The sequence below is a fragment of the Phyllostomus discolor genome, chromosome 8, assembly GCF_004126475.2.
Source record: "Phyllostomus discolor isolate MPI-MPIP mPhyDis1 chromosome 8, mPhyDis1.pri.v3, whole genome shotgun sequence".
Taxonomy (NCBI): Eukaryota; Metazoa; Chordata; class Mammalia; order Chiroptera; family Phyllostomidae; genus Phyllostomus; species Phyllostomus discolor.
Window position 1 is genome coordinate 14973207 of NC_040910.2, and position 15685 is coordinate 14988891.

General features: G+C 45.2%; 1 long non-coding RNA gene across 1 annotated transcript; it reads right to left on the reverse strand.

The window, feature by feature from the left end:
* Positions 1 to 3071: 3071 nt before the first annotated feature.
* On the reverse strand, positions 3072 to 6484 carry LOC118501928. The gene is made up of 2 exons (XR_004904580.1): positions 5959 to 6484; positions 3072 to 4773 (listed from the first exon to the last, which is right to left on the reverse strand). It is a non-coding gene; the product is annotated as an uncharacterized LOC118501928 (long non-coding RNA).
* Positions 6485 to 15685: the final 9201 nt, after the last annotated feature.

The window sequence follows — 15685 nt, forward strand, 5'->3', positions numbered from 1 at the left end:
GATGATGCAAAAGCAGTGGGGATAAAATGCTGCACCTTGGTTCTAACCAAGGCGGTGGCACTGATATGGATTAGAGTCATTCTCTTCTTCACCACCATGCTCACACACACGGGGGTGGGGGGAGAGAGAGAGAAACAGAGAGAGAGAAGCGTTTATCTCAGGCTGTCCTTGACGGAGCAGTAAAAACTATTAATTTTATTAAATCTCGACTCGTGAGTACAAGACTTTCAAAAATTCTTTGTAACAAAATGATAGGTACAGAGAAAGTATTCCTGCTGCAGACTCAAGTCCATCACGCGTCTCAAGGAAACTCATTTGTGAGATTATTCGATCTGGCTGCTTTTTTCACGGAATATTATTTTTACTAGCAAGAATGACTGACAGACAGACTGTGGTTCCTCAGACTTGGGTATTTCTCAAAAAATGGAATGAAGTAAGCCTGTAACTTCAGGAAAAACAATCCATGGTATTTTTTGGTAATGATAATATTTACAGTTACAAATGAAAACTAGAATTTTAGATAACTGGTATCCATCACTATGAACTTCACAGCTTCCTAAGACTGAAAGGCTTTTGTGATGAGATTCATGGCAATATTAACAACTGCAACTTTCTCATACTGTGTCAACATTTTGGAAGAACCGCTTAACTCAGGGAACCAATCTTTCCCAAATGGACAACACATGATGTTACAGAATCGTGCTGTGGCCAAAGATCCATTCAAAGTACAAGGCAGACTAATGGATTTTAATGTAAGAGTATTAAATGTTCATAGATTTGATTTCGATTCTCCTCGTTGGTAAATTTGAAGAACTCCCATCCACCACGTTTTGGTGTAATGTCAAAGAGGAGTATCCGTGATTATTTGACAAGACTTTAAAGTACCCCTCCCTCCCTCCAAGTACATGGCTATGTGTGGCTTGATTTTCTTCATGTAAGTCTTTAACCAAAGCAACATATCACAACAAATTGCGTGCAGAAGCAGATATGAGAATCTACCCATCTCTTAGTAATTCAAACATTATAGAGACTTGTAGAAATGTAAATAAAATAAGGCTACCCTTCTCACTATTCTGCTTCAAAAATATAGTTAGGTTTTTCATAAGGATGCATTAACTTCTATTGTGTTTATTATTATTTATATATGAATTAATATATAAATGTTAAAATTCCAGTTTTAATATGGAATATAGAACATATTAAGACATAACCCAAGAAAACGAAAATTCTTTGGGGCCCTCGATAACTTTTTTTCCTAGAAAAAGTTTTATTGCTGTTTTGGGAGATTTTTAAGTTAAATTTATTGGGGTGACATTGGTTAATCAGATCACATTGGTTTCCAGTGTACATTTCTATGATCAATAACTTTAAGAGTACAAAGTTGTCCTAATTCAAAAGGTTTGAGAACCTCTGCCCTAGACATCAATTGAGATATAGTTAAAGAGAAAAAAGAGCATCTATGGGTGTTATACTAGAGGTCTTGAAGTCCAATTGTATATTTGATTGCACTTCTTATAAAATAGAGCCCACTTAGCTCCAGGAGCCGAGAGTTGGTTTTGCATGTCCGAAGTCTGGCTTCTCTGATGAGATCCCGTATGAGACAGAGAGGGTATATTAGTCAAAGGTCTCCAGAGAGAATATACTCCCTAGAGCAAATATATATATATAGAATATATATATATATATATATATATATAGAATATATATATATATTAGAATATATATATATATTCTAATTTTATTTTAATCATTGTTCAAGTACAGTTTTCTGTCCTTTACTCCCATCCCAGCCCACCCACCCCTCCTTCCCCATCTCCCTCCCATTTCTACCCCCCTAGTTTTTGTCCCTGTGTCCTTTATATTTGCTCCTATAAACCCTTTCCATTCTCCCCTGAAATTCCCTACAAATATATATTCCCAGCAAATATGTATTTTATTAATTAATTAGAGGCCTTGGTTCATGAGGTTATGGAGGCCAAGAATTTCCATGAGTTGCCATCCACCCGACAGAGAACCAGGAAAGCAGTGGTATAATTCAGTTCAAGTCCAAAGCCCTGAGAATGGGGTCTGGGGGCAATGGTGTAAGACCTGGTCCGTGTCCGAAAGCCCGAGGACCAGGAACTCCAATGTCCAGGGGCAGCAGAAGATGAGTATCTCCGCCCAATCAGAGAAAGTGAATCGGCCCTTTCTCCGTCTCTTTGTTCTATTCAGACTCACTATGGACTGGATGATGCCCACCCTCACTGGTGAAGGTGATCTTTACTCAGTCTGTGGACTCACGTGCTGACCTCTCCTTGGAAACGGCCTCATAAACACAGCTGGGTATCCATCCATCACAGAGGAGAAGTAGGCGATCACCACGTCCTGTTGGGTACTGGCTGACCAGCCACACAGAGAGGCTGGTTACTGCGTAGGGAGGGCCCACACCTCTTCCAGCCTCAGGCCCCTTAGGAAAGTAAAATGAGTGAGGGTCTCTCTCCTTCCCAGGGCCTGAGCTACTGCCTCAAGAGTTAAGAAAGGGACACCCTTACCCGCAAAGTGCTCCGAGTCTGACATTTTAAATAATGAGTGCCTGTCCCGAAGCAGAGATACGGGTCTGGCGTCTCTCCTGGCCTGGACCTCACGAGTTGTAAATCAGCATCTGGTGACGAGGACCAGCCTTCACTTGCAGAGGGGGAGGCGTTTGCTATAATCTGCACTTGTGTTCTTAGTAGGCCAGGGCCTGGCTGGGATCAGCAAGTTTTGTCACAGTTTGGATAAATCAGGCTTTCAAAAGTAGTGGATATGCAAGCACGTGACCCAGCAGAGAGCCTGGCAAAGGAAACACTTCTGACATTTTGGGTGTCTTTCATCCAAATCCATGTGCTTGGGTTCTTTCCCTTAAACATCTTCCCACAAGTTCTTCGGCTCGACACCACCTCAGGCTACAAATTGTATCGGGATTAGGTCAATCCCCGGATCTCTGTGGTCCGCATTTGACTCACCTGGCCCTTCCTGTCAGCTCTAGTGATCGCATCACTCAGCCTTCCTTATTTATCCCAAACTCGAATCCCAAATGAGACTAAACTCTGGTTTCCCAGGCTTCATTGGCTAGGATTCTTAGCATCTCTATCGATTTAGCTTCCATGGGCCTTTTTTTTCTTTTTTTTTTATCTGCATGGATGAAAACTCCCCTGAGCAGCCACTCCCCACTTCATGCATTTTTCCAGCTTCGTCTGGTCGCTTAATGTACTGCTCTGTTGCCTGACCCAGTCGCCCTCTGACCTGCCTCAACCCACACTGCTGTCTCCTCTCGAGTCCCCTCGCGCATTGTGGCTTCTCTCACAGCCCCCCTCTCGAGCTGCAACCAGCTCTGATTCAGTTTCTCTACAAAGTCTGTCTTTCCCTTCATCAAATCTGTTTCTCGTCTTCTTGGCTCACTTTGGGACATCCGTCCAGGGCATCTTGGCAAGGTTGTTGACCAACTCACAAGTCAAGCCTCTTCTTCCTTGGCTCGAGGCACAGCGTGGCATGATTTACAAATAACAAAGAACAAAATGATGCACACCAAGAATCATGATTCTGGTTGATCGGCCAATAAAATGGGAGCAGAAGCCAATCAAAAAGCTTCCTGTGGGTTTCCCTTATACTCTTTCCTCCGTGATTCCTACCTCTGCCGTCTGTAGTCATGCGGTCTGCCTCTGTCCATTTTTGCCAGATTTTAGGGCTTGGATAGCTCATGGGAGGTAAGACCAAGCTATCTCGAGCTTCAACACTGTCTTTTTTGCATGCTGAGGGGTGGGCTATCCAATCCTTTTATTGGATTAAAAGTTTTTTCCCCATAAAACAGCAAAGTATAATGCCATGGGAGTTAACTATTCTAAGTCCCCTCTCTTCCATTATTTAATCTCATCCTTTAATATTTTTAATGAGAAAGGCAAATAGAGCTTCAAATGAAAACTGTAGAATTTAGGACTGGAAGGTGCCCTGCAGCTCACTTGGAGTAGCCCTGGTATTTCACCAACAGGGAGCTGAAGGGACCGTTTCAAGGACTGGTGGTCCTAGCTGAGCTCTGATGAGAGCACCTGCCATTCCAGAAAATTAGAGCTCAAGCATAGGGTGGTGTGAAGACATTTTTGCACATCCTAATCCATGTAAGCAAACCAATTTTGCAAACCAGAACCTAGAAGCATTTGAGATAGCAACATGCAAAAGTAGGGAATGCAGTGCTTTTAAATGTTGTACATAGAAAATTCAGCATATGTCTGACATTATTTTACTAGCTTCTGGAAGGTTCTTTTAAATGGGAATACAACATAGCTATGGGGCTAGAGAAAAACCTTTAAATTAAAAAAAAATTTAAATTACAAACCATAGAGATAAACTCTATATTGAGAATTAATTAAACACGGGAAACGCTTACCAAAACAAAGGTAGGGGAGACAAGGTGTTGCATCTTCTGAGCAGAAACACTGCAGACATTTCAAAATAAAATGTTTATACCTTCACGAAAAGAGAGTTTCTGACACCCGCCTTCAGCTCCACTCCAGCGTGGTCCTCTTAGCCTTGGCCAACTGCCTGACAAAAGGCTTTCAGAGGGGCTCACGGTTACCTTGGAAGGATGTCAGTGTATCACTGCACGTCTCTTACTCTCAAAGCAAAAGCCATGAGCCACCCGCCCCGCTCCCCGACAGCGGGTCAGCAAGGGCGTTTTCACACTGGAAGAATGGGTGCTCTTTCAAAAGCAGCCTTGGAAACCTCGTCCTCCTCTGCCTTGCACTCTGGAGTTCCTGTCTCAGAGACAATGGGAAAAATGGAACTTCATAAAATGTCCAGAACAAAAAAAAAAACAAAAAACGATACCCACTAGTTGCTCAGAACAAACAGCAGGGAACAGAGTGGAAGAACTACAATAGACATACTTGTCCTGGGATCTGAACACAACTGGTTCAGCAAGTGTCCTCTGGGTAAATAGCCCCTGGTGAATGGATTAACAAGTCTGTGGAGTCACGCCCTGAAAGAGGAGCTGCACCGCGGACCCTGGGTTGTGTGGGGCCTCGCAGACCAGGGCTCCTTTGGCGCCGCTGGTCCTGTTTCCCTGGAGCACAGAAGGCTGGCGGCCATAGACTTCCCACTAAAGACGTCCTGGAAAACAGACAACCCGCATCGCATCGCAGGGATGGCAGCCTCTAAAGGTCAAGCCTCCAGAAATCTGCACCCCAGGAGGTTCAGGCTCTATTTGTGCCAGGCTGTTGTTGTTTTAGAGAAAGGTTAGGTGGCTGACTGCTCTTTTACATAACCCAAGCCCTCGGAGAGTTGGCTGCTTTGTATAGGGTGTCCACAGGAAGCTTTGTTGTGACTTTTGCATAATATGAGGGTTTTCGTTCAGCAGTATTTCTGTCTGAGGGTCAACGTAGTGACATATGGGGAGGGGAGAGAACATAACCCTATCAGGCAGGGTTAATTCATTTTCACGTTCACTCTGGACCATTTCTTTCTTCCCTTTATGGCTGGAGAAACTGAGGCATGGCCCAGACAAGAAATTGCTCAAGGTGCTGTAATTAGACCCCTTTAACTTGGGGCTACAGACAAGTTAATTCCATGACTAGTATTCTCCTTCAGCCCTACTGACCTCCCTGCACCAATCGGGCACAAGTCCAAGGGCCAACGGGCCACGTGTCATGCCCTAGAGGCCAGGAGACTCCAACTTTGTCTCACAGGGAGGGAGTAAACCCAGATGCCCTGAACCCTCCCCAGGAAATGTTGCTTCCAGTTCCCCAAGAGAAAACGATAAGCTCCCACGTAGACGTCAATTGTTACGTTATTAAGGAGAGCCAAGTAATCTCTAAAAGTAACCAGAACACAGACAAGGAGCAGTGGGGGCTGAACTCCCAGTGCTCTGTTGGCATTGCACTGTGCTGGTTCTTCTGCCCTAGCCTCCCCGGGTTCCCCTCCCTCCTCCGTGCCCCAGGAACGCACCTCCAGTGGCCCAATCACCCAAGCTCCCTGGCTGGATGACCTGCAGATGGGTTCAGCCAACAGGAACCATTGTAGGAAGGAAAAGAGTGGGAGGGAAGGGTGTAGAGAGATTTCTTCTTTCCTCCCTGCCGCTTCGATACCTTGTGTCGCTCTGTCCCTCTGTCCGTCTGCGAATACCATTTCCGAGCGCAGCTCACACTTCTTGGACTCAAGATACATGACTTCCTCCTCTTGTTCCTTCAGGCTTCGAGGGGGTGATGGCCTGGCACCCTTGTGAGTTTCTGGAGACCTCATCGGCTTCCCATTGGTCCTCAGAACCTTACTCACCCCTCTGTCAGTAAGTAGTTCCTTCGTTAAAGGCTCAGCGTGGAGACCATCTGAGAGGAGTTCTGTTCACTGCCTGAACCTAGACTGACCCAGACCCCCTTCATGCATCCACCCAATATGTAATGAGCACTGTGCCTTGCCAGATGCCGCACGAGCCGCTGGGAATGCCGTGGCGAACAAACACAGGTCTTATCCCCAACCCTGTGGAGTTTGCAGAGCTCCAGCACTTATTTTAGTTAACCCTTCTTTTTTTTTTAATATTTTATTTACTTATTTATTTTTTTAGAAAGGGAAGGGAGGGAGAGAGAGAGAGAGAGGGAGGGAGGGAGAGAAAGAGAGAGAAACATCAATGTGCGGTTGCTGGGGGTTATGGCCTACAACCCAGGAATGTACCCTGGCTGGGAATCGAACCTGGGACACTTAGTTAACCCTTCTTTGTTATTTTCCATGAAACTAAAATGTTTGTTTGTTTGTTTGTTTGTTTGTTTAACCTTTAAAATCCAGAAATTCTCCAGGCCAACTAACAACCCTGAGAACAAGGAATGAGGCTATGTGAGAAGTAACAATAGGCCCCAGACCGATACTAGACACCTATTTAGGGTACGCTGGGGGCTCAGTGGTGTCTTCCCGAATTTCCCATGTTGAAATTTTACCCTCCAATGTGAGGGTATTTGGAGGTGGGGCCTTGTGGAGGTGATTAGGGTTCTATGAGGCCCTCATGGTGAGACACACACACCACACACACACAAACTTAGATTGTAAGCCTACTACGCACCTAGCTCTATAGGATCCTGCTGTCATCTATACAGTGTGCAGTCTGTCCCTGGCTGAATGTTATGCAATGCATGACTGTACACATACCCGTGCGTGTGCATATATATCTGAGGCAAGACCGTGTGAGGACAAAGTGAGATGCAGCCATCTGCAAGCCAAGAAGAGAACCCTCCTTGAACCTGACCGTGCCAGCGTCCTGATCTCGGATGTCTAGGCTCGGAAACTGTGAGAAAACAAATTTCTGTTGTTCAAGCCACCCCGTCTGTGGTATTCTGTTATTACAGACCCAGTTAACTAATACAGTAGGTGAGTTTTTTTAAAAAAAAACAAAGACCAAGCAGAATCAGCTGCCCCAAGGAAAGTCTTGGTCGGCCAGGATCTAGGACCACCTCAGGTCTGTGCTGGGAACAAACCCAGGGGGACCTCAGCAAAGCTGCCAAGTGGGCGGGCGGTGTTTTCCTCCAGAACCTGTTGCAGAGGGTTCGGTGCCCGCCTGCATTGTCAGCAGCACCCAGAAATAGCCACGGTGCTGCCCACCAAACCCACCCTCTCCTGCTGGGTGCTCCCATAGTCCTTCATTCCAAGTATAACGGCTCCTCTGTCCCCTCTTTTCCCACGACCACCTCATGCTTTTATTTCCCCCAAATGGTAGTCAGTGGGATAAGGAGAACTATTTTCCCCCTTTTATTGGCCACATTATTGATATATATATATTACCATAATGTTTTTAATTAAAAAATTAAAAACAATAAGAATATTAACTACTCTGTGCCTAGGTCTTCAGCCATACAAGATAGCGTGTTGTCCTGTTTTTTCCAATAGGGACATACATAAAGTAGTCAGAAAGTATAAGGTGTCATAGAACAAACATGGCCATCTTTCTGGAATGCTCCTTTCACGCAAGTATTTGTTGGGAGATAGTTAAGTAATTTAACTTGCACGTAATTTATTTATTTAAAATATTTTATTTATTTTTAGAGAGAAGGGAAAGGAAGGGGGGAGAAATGTCCATCGGTGGCCTCTCACACACCCCCAACTGGGGGACCCAGCCCCCAACCCAGGCATGTGCCCTGGCTGGGATCCGAACCGGCGACCCTTCGGTCTGCGTAAGCCAGTGCTCAATCCACTGAGCCACACCAGCCAGGGCAACTTCCACATAATTTAAAACACATACTTTTATGGAGATAGGTTTGGATGTGCCATGGGCCTTGGTTCTCCTCCCGGAAGGTGGGGGCGATGACAGCGTTGTTGTTGCCTTGAGGGATCCACGTGCCTGGGGTTCCGGTGGCTCCTGTGGGTAAAGCCCTGAGCAGGCAGCTGCTCCTGCTTGTGGGCTGTGCCCTGGGGCCCGGACTCAACTCAGCGGGAGTTTTAAGTCAAAATGCAAGGCCTCAGGGAAACTTCGCCCGGAAACCTTTTCCGGCTCCATCCCCAGGTTCCCAGAGGAGAAGTTTTCATTTTCTTTGGCTACCAGAGGGAAAGTTTGAATATATTACCTCTGTTTTCTGGATTCGCCATACTTCACCCCAGAGCAGTGACTTTAATACCAGGAGTTTTAGGCATTGTGGCATTCGTTCAGTTATAAATTTCACTTATAAAACATTTATTGAGGTTTTCATGATTTGATTTGTTTTAAACCAACCTAGTCTCCCTCCTCTGCCTCCATTGTTGTGCCTGAAACAAAATAAATGACCCAGTATTATTTGGCATTCATCCGACATAAATCATAACCCACACTGGGTTACTTTCCAGTGTGCATTACAGATCCACAGAAGCATACAGTTCTTGGTGAGGGCTACTCTTTCCCTCCTAACCTCTCTGTGTCTAAGACAGGTAGGCAAGCAAAATGAAAAAAAAAAAAAAAGAAAACAAATTTTATTTTATAAGCCTGGATTTTCTCTAAGTTCAGAAGAGGATTTTTATACCAAAAGACCAAACCCAACCCAAACAAAACCAAACAAAGCCCACATACACAGAGTTTGATAATGTTTAACCAAATCTTAGGTTGGCATCTTACCCTTGAAAGGACTAAAGAAAGTCACAAGACAAGTCTGGTGGTCTGGATGTGCTGTGAGTGTGAGAATGCTTCTTTTTTATATACATAATTTTTAAAAATTTTTATTTATTTATTTTTAGAGAGGGAAGGGAGGGAGAAAGAGAGAAACATCAATGTATGGTTGCTGGGGGGTCATGGCCTGCCACCCAGGCATGTACCCTGACTGGGAATCGAACCTGCGACACTTTGGCTCGCAGCTCCCACTCAATCCACTGAGCTATGCCAGCCAGGGCTATATACATAATTTTTTATTGCTGTTCAAGTACAGTTGTCTCCATTTCCCCTCCACCATGCCCCCCTGCCCAACCCATTTCCATACTTGGCTATAAATTTCACCAAGAACATGAAATATCTACACACTGAAAACTCCAAGAGATTGATTAATAAGTGGAGGAAGACACAAATAAAGCACCAGCTATCTCATGCTCATGGATTTAAACAGTTAATATTGTTAAAATATTTATACTACACGTCATACAGTTTCAAGTGTCACTCTGTTAGTTGCTGTGGCCGAAGACCACATTCCACTCATGACATGCTCGATACACAATAGTACCATTGCGAGCATAATGATGGCCACCTCGCACGCCACCTATGTTTGGGCGTGCAGTGTGAGGAAGGACCACGGCCCCTGCAGTCACGGAACAAATACCTTAATGACAAGTCATGATCTTTTTTGTAAAAGGCTCTACGGATAGCACTTTAGGCGTTACCCATTACTTTTGTTTAAAAATTAATAAAACAAAATAATTGAGTACATGAACGCTGGGAAAAATGTTAAATGTGATAATGTCTCCTGTTTCAGATGCTTTGGTCAAAGAGCTGGTATCTGATTGAAAGCTCTTTAAGTACACACATCACTGTTCACTTATAATTGAGTAGCTTGTCGAAATGGACCACAGGGGCTGGGGTGGGACAGTGAGGACACCTCCTGTCTCTCCACTCCAGGGACCGTGGACCCTTTGTCGCATGTCTTCCCATCTTTTGAGAGAAGTAGGAAATCTAAATTGTATTGCAAAATCTCCAAGTAGCATGACACACCCACCAAATGAAATATATCTGTAGGTCCAGTCTGTGGATCACCAGTTTACAATTTCCCCTGCATACATACATAACTTACAGTAAATCACTGTAACACATACACTGTTCTCGTCTCATACACACTGGACCAAAAAATAAACGAGGCCCTCGAATATCACCAGGTGTCACAGACTCACAGACTCTCAGTGTTGGAGGTGGGATATCAAGTGTAGGTTTTCACTTGATGGTCCCTACGTACAAGGCAGACTCTAATTGGACAGAACTTACTGTGAGATAGTTCTTCCTTAGAGTCAGTCAAAATCTGTCACTTCCTTTCACACCCATTAGGATGGCTATTATCAAACAAATAGAAAATAACAAGTGTCGGTGAGGACGGAGAAATTGGAACTTTGTGTATCGCTGATGTGAATGTAAAATAGCGCGGCCACTGTGGAAAGCAGCATGGCAACTGCTTGAATAATCGAACACAGGATTCCCATATGGTCCGGCAATGCTGCTTCTGGATGTGCACCCCACACCACTGAAAGCAGCGACTACGCACACCCGTGCTCGTGGCGGTGTTACTCACAGTGACGGAACAGTGGAAGCAATCCAAATGTCCACTGATGACTCACTGGCGGTGTATACGTACAACGGAACGTTATCACCCTTAAAAAGGAAGGAAACTCGGACACATGCTACAATGTGGATGAGACTCAAGGACTTTATGCCAAGTGGAATAAGCCAGAGAGAAAACCGAGACTGTATGAATCTGCTCACACGAGGCACCTAGAGCAGTCCGACCTGTAGAGACAGAAAGTGGAATGGTGAGTGCCAGGGGCTGAGGGGAGGAGGGATGGGGAGTGATAGATTAATGGGTACCATCTTTCAGTTTGGGAAGATGAAACGTTTTGGGGGGGTGGGTGGATGGTGATGATGGCTACACAACAATGCGAATGTGCTTAACTGTGTACTTAAAATTGGGTAGGATGGGCCCTGGTTGGTCTGGCTCAGTGGACTGAGCACTGGTCTGCAAACCAAAGGGTTGCTGGTTCCATTCCCAGCCAGGGCCTGTGCCTGGGTTACGGGCAACCACACATGGATGTTTTTCTCCCACTCTTTCTCCTTCCGTTCCCCACTCTCTAAAAATAAATAAATAAAATCTTTAAAACATGGGCAAGTTATATATATTTTGTGACAATAAAAAATATAAAGAGAACTCTAACATTTCTGCTTTTGACTCCTTTTTTTTTTTTTTGCCCCTGGAAGCCATACGGCACAGGTCTACTCTTTTCCGTGACTATCCTCCAGGCATAGGCAGAGAGTAGCCTGGTGCTTCCTGGCCTCCCTTTCGGCATCTTCACTGCTCCCCCGTGAGGCCTCCAGTCCCTCTGGGCCCTGCACTCAGGCCAGAACACAGCATGCATGCCAAGGGCAGCAGCAAGATTACCTCCCCTGCTCTAAATACAGACTTTTAGCATTTGAGGTTTTACCTCATTTTCTTTCGTGTCTCCAGCATCATTCATGTGGCCCCTGTATTTGCAAATGACAGACAAATTCTCAGGAAAGAAGCCGAGAAAAGGAGGCATCCAGGACTGTTACTCCTTCATCAGACATCTCTGGAGCGGATCTATAAGCAGTACTTTCATTTCTTTCTGAATTCTGGGACTGCAGCGTGGCTAGATCTGAATTTCCACTGAAATTAACCTGCAGTTTAAAAAAAAGGCCCTAAAGGGGGCTGTCTGGTTGGCCATGTTCTGTCTGTCAGAAAAGAGGAGAGACACCGAAAGATGCTAAAAACAAAACCCTCTTTTCTCTATACCTTGCCCCCACCTTTCCTGACACTTTTACTTTGTCCTGTTCCTCATTCTGCTGATAAATAAGGTTCACTGGAAGTCCAGCTGGAGCTCATGCTCTCGTTCTGAGGCCTTTACAGCCACAGCTGAGTTCAAGCATCCCTGCAAAAAAGAACACTACCAAGGAACCGGAAGGTAAATGTAGTCTTACATGTTGAAAAGTTAAATTTCCAGTGAGGGCTTCTCCTACCCTGTCCTCCTTCCCATCAACCCCCCTCCCCCAACCCTAAAACACAGGGACCCTCTTATATTATTTCCAGTTTGGTATTTGCTAACTTATTACAAGAGAATGTAATAAAAAGTGACTCCTGAAAGAAGCTCTGACAAAAATCTGTGAGCCCTTTTGACCTCATAGACTTTAAGGCATCCCAACTTATTTTCTTCTAAAAAGAGAGGCAGAGGGGAAAAAAGCCTTCCTTTGCTCAAACAGCTGGCTTTGCAAAGGGCCTGGAAAGGTCTGGGGGCTGCTGGGAGTTCTCAGCTCACTGGCCCAGGCTCTGGTGCTGCTGGTCATGCTAAGTCCTAGTGTGCACACAAGAGAAGGCAGATGACCTTGACTGTCTTCACAGGGTGTAGGATGGCAGAGGGTCACTATAGCACATGGCCCAGGCCTTCGCTGTTAAGAGCTCTGACTATCACTGGTGTTAGTAAATGAGCAGCTACGAGCCATGCCATCAACTTTACGAGTTCACAACACAGCATGACGAGTCCTTCTTGAAATACTGGTTGTGGCTGAGGGATTCCTGAGTGTGCCACGGATGGACATAAGGCAGATGAGCCAGCCAGAAAGGTCATTTGTCTCTCAGCCAAAGTCCACCCATGGGCGGGGCATCATGACTTTTCATTATTCTCTACGATGACACCAATGCACGCTTTTATGGCATTTGAAGATTGCAAAGTGCTTCAACATTGTTCTCGGTTCTTCTAGCCCACAATGGAGCAGGTAGGAGGCCAGAAGGAAAACCCTGGGCTTATGGTGTCACGACTTATATTTACTGTACTTGAACAACAATAAAAAAAATAAATATAAAAAACAAAGTTTGTATTTAATAGGAAAAAAAGAAAAAGAAAACACCAAGCTTAGATGCAATGGGGGCTGATCCCAGGCCTCGGGTGGAGGTGCTGCCCACAAGAAGTCATCCATTTATATTGCTCAGAAGTGAAAAAGTCCACAGCGGCCTCCTCCTGGAAGTGGCCGGAAATCTCCAGTGTTCCCATGGCAGACTTCAAAGTGTCAAAGGTCTGAGCACTCGGGTTGTTTCTCGGCTCTCCCTTCCCCTTCCAGCTGCCCACGCCCCAGCTCCATACTCGAAGCCAGGACCCGAGGCCCTCCTTGCTCCTGGAATATTCCTTCTGTATCCCAAACCCGTTGTTGTCTAATACATAGAGAACATTAAAAAGTGAGTTCGAAGGAAGAAGGACAATTGGTTCTTGCTCAGATATGTGATTTTACAGGAGGTCTCCAAGAGGCAGAGCCACGTGGGGAGCCATCGGCTCGTCCCTCCAGGGTTTGCCATCACGCGTGTTCCTGGTCTGGGGCACACCTCCTAGTTCTGTGATTGTGCATGGTTGCTGAGACTGGCGATCTGCATCCCGCAGACGTTTTTAAACTTTTTTTCTTTTATTGCGGTAAGAACACTTACCGTGAGAGTTACCTTCTTAACCACTTTTTTTTTTGAAATTTCAGGACTCTTTTTTTTTAAGTTTTGTATTTTTTTAAAGATTTTATTTATTTATTTTTAGAGAGGGAAGGGAGAGAGGAAGAGAGAGAGAGAAACATCAATGTGCGGTTGCTGGGGGCCGAGGCCTGCAACCCAGGCATGTACCCTGACTGGGAATTGAACCTGCGATGCTTTGGTTCACAGCCTGCGCTCAATCCACTGAGCTACGCCAGCCAGGGCCTTAACCACTTTTTTAATGTACAACACAGTGTGGTTATCTATAGTGACAGCAGATCTCCAGAATTTATTCATCTTCCTTAACTGAAACTTTATGCCCGTTGATTAGCATTTCTCCGCTCCACTCCCCCAGCACCTGGCCAAACCCATCTCATTCTTAGAGTCTATCAGTTTTCCTATTTGAACCCCTGCCCCCCCCATCGTAAGTAGAAACATGCAGTATTTGCTCTTCTGGGACTGGCTTATTTCACTCAGCATAGTATCCTCAAGGTTTCTCCATGTTGTTACATACTGTAGAATTTCTTCCCTTTTTAAGGCTGAATAATATTCCACTGTATGTACATACCACATTTTTCTTCTCCACTCATCTGTTGGTGGATGTTATTTATGTTGTTTCTTGGCTATTGCGAATAATCCTGGAACTAACATGGATGTGCTGATATGTTTTCCAGGTGCTGCTTTTAATTCTTTTGGATGAATACCCAGAAGTGGGATAGCTGGATCATGTGGTAGTTTTATTTTTAAGGTTTTGAGGCTCTTTCGTACTGTTTTCCACAAGTGCTGTACCATTTCACATTCCCACCAGCAGTGCGCAAGGACTCCGACTTCTCCTCGTCCTCACCAACACTTGTTCTTTTTTTATTTTTGCAGAAATAACTATGCTAACAGGTATGAGCTGATATATCAATGTCGTTTTGATTTGCAATTCCCTGATAATTAGTGACACTGAGAATCTTCTCATATACCCGTTGCTCACTTGTATGTCTTCTTTGGGGAAATGTCTATTTAAGTCTTTAGACTTCTTTTCTTTTGATTTGAAAAGTTCTTTATATATTTGGGACATTAAGCCCTTACCAAACAGTTTTTTCCCCGTTCTATCCGTTGCCTTTTCACTCTGTTGCTGGTTTCCTTTCTCTGCATCTCACGACTTCTAAGAGCATGTACGGAGCACGTATTGTTGCTGAGTCAAAAGTGACTGCATAGGAAGAAGAGAAAGATACAGAAGATTCTGCACAAGTGTGAAGGCTGATGCTTCAGCCGCAGATTGCACAGAATTCATGAGGAAGCCTTCAACCAAACGGGGAGCTCTTACCAGGAGACGCCGTTGGAGAGCGGGAGGGAATTGTTTTCATGTGCAAAAGAGAGCTTATGAATATAGCAGCCCTCTAGACACAGGTCTCTGGAGTAGCTGGTATGACTCTTTTGGTTGCAAAATTCTCTCTTCAGGAAAAAAGGGACTTGGCAGCACTTTGAAAAGTCCAGGGACCGGCTTGCTTGCTCTGGGCCTTCTTCTGGGAGGCAGCGCTCTCCCGGTACTACCTTTCAGCTCCTCCTCCGCTGGCATGGCTTTCATCATCGACGATCCCCATCGCAGCAAAACCCAAGCATAGCTCCAACCTCTCGCAAATCCAGTGTGGAAGAAAGATGTTCTTTTCCCAGAAGCAACTGTGGTGTCTCACTGAATTTTATTGGCTTTGATTCCGTCATCCACTTCCCTTTGGCCCAGTGACAGCACCTTGGAAGAGCATGATGGTGCCCTGACTGAGGACTGGGTCACCTAGTAGGATGATGTGTGTGGAGGGGGCTGGGGGGGCAACAGTGGGATGCCCCCAGCCACAGGGAGCGAGGATGAGGCCGGTGGGAGCCCTTGACCACAGTTACAGGAAGTAGACAAGATGGATGCGGAGCGGCCAAAAATAAATGTCCACTCCTCTTGGCTCCAGGAAGAAAGTATAATGGATTGGTTTGGCATAAAAGGCCTGGATTTGAACTAAGAGGTTGCAGGGAAGTAGGCT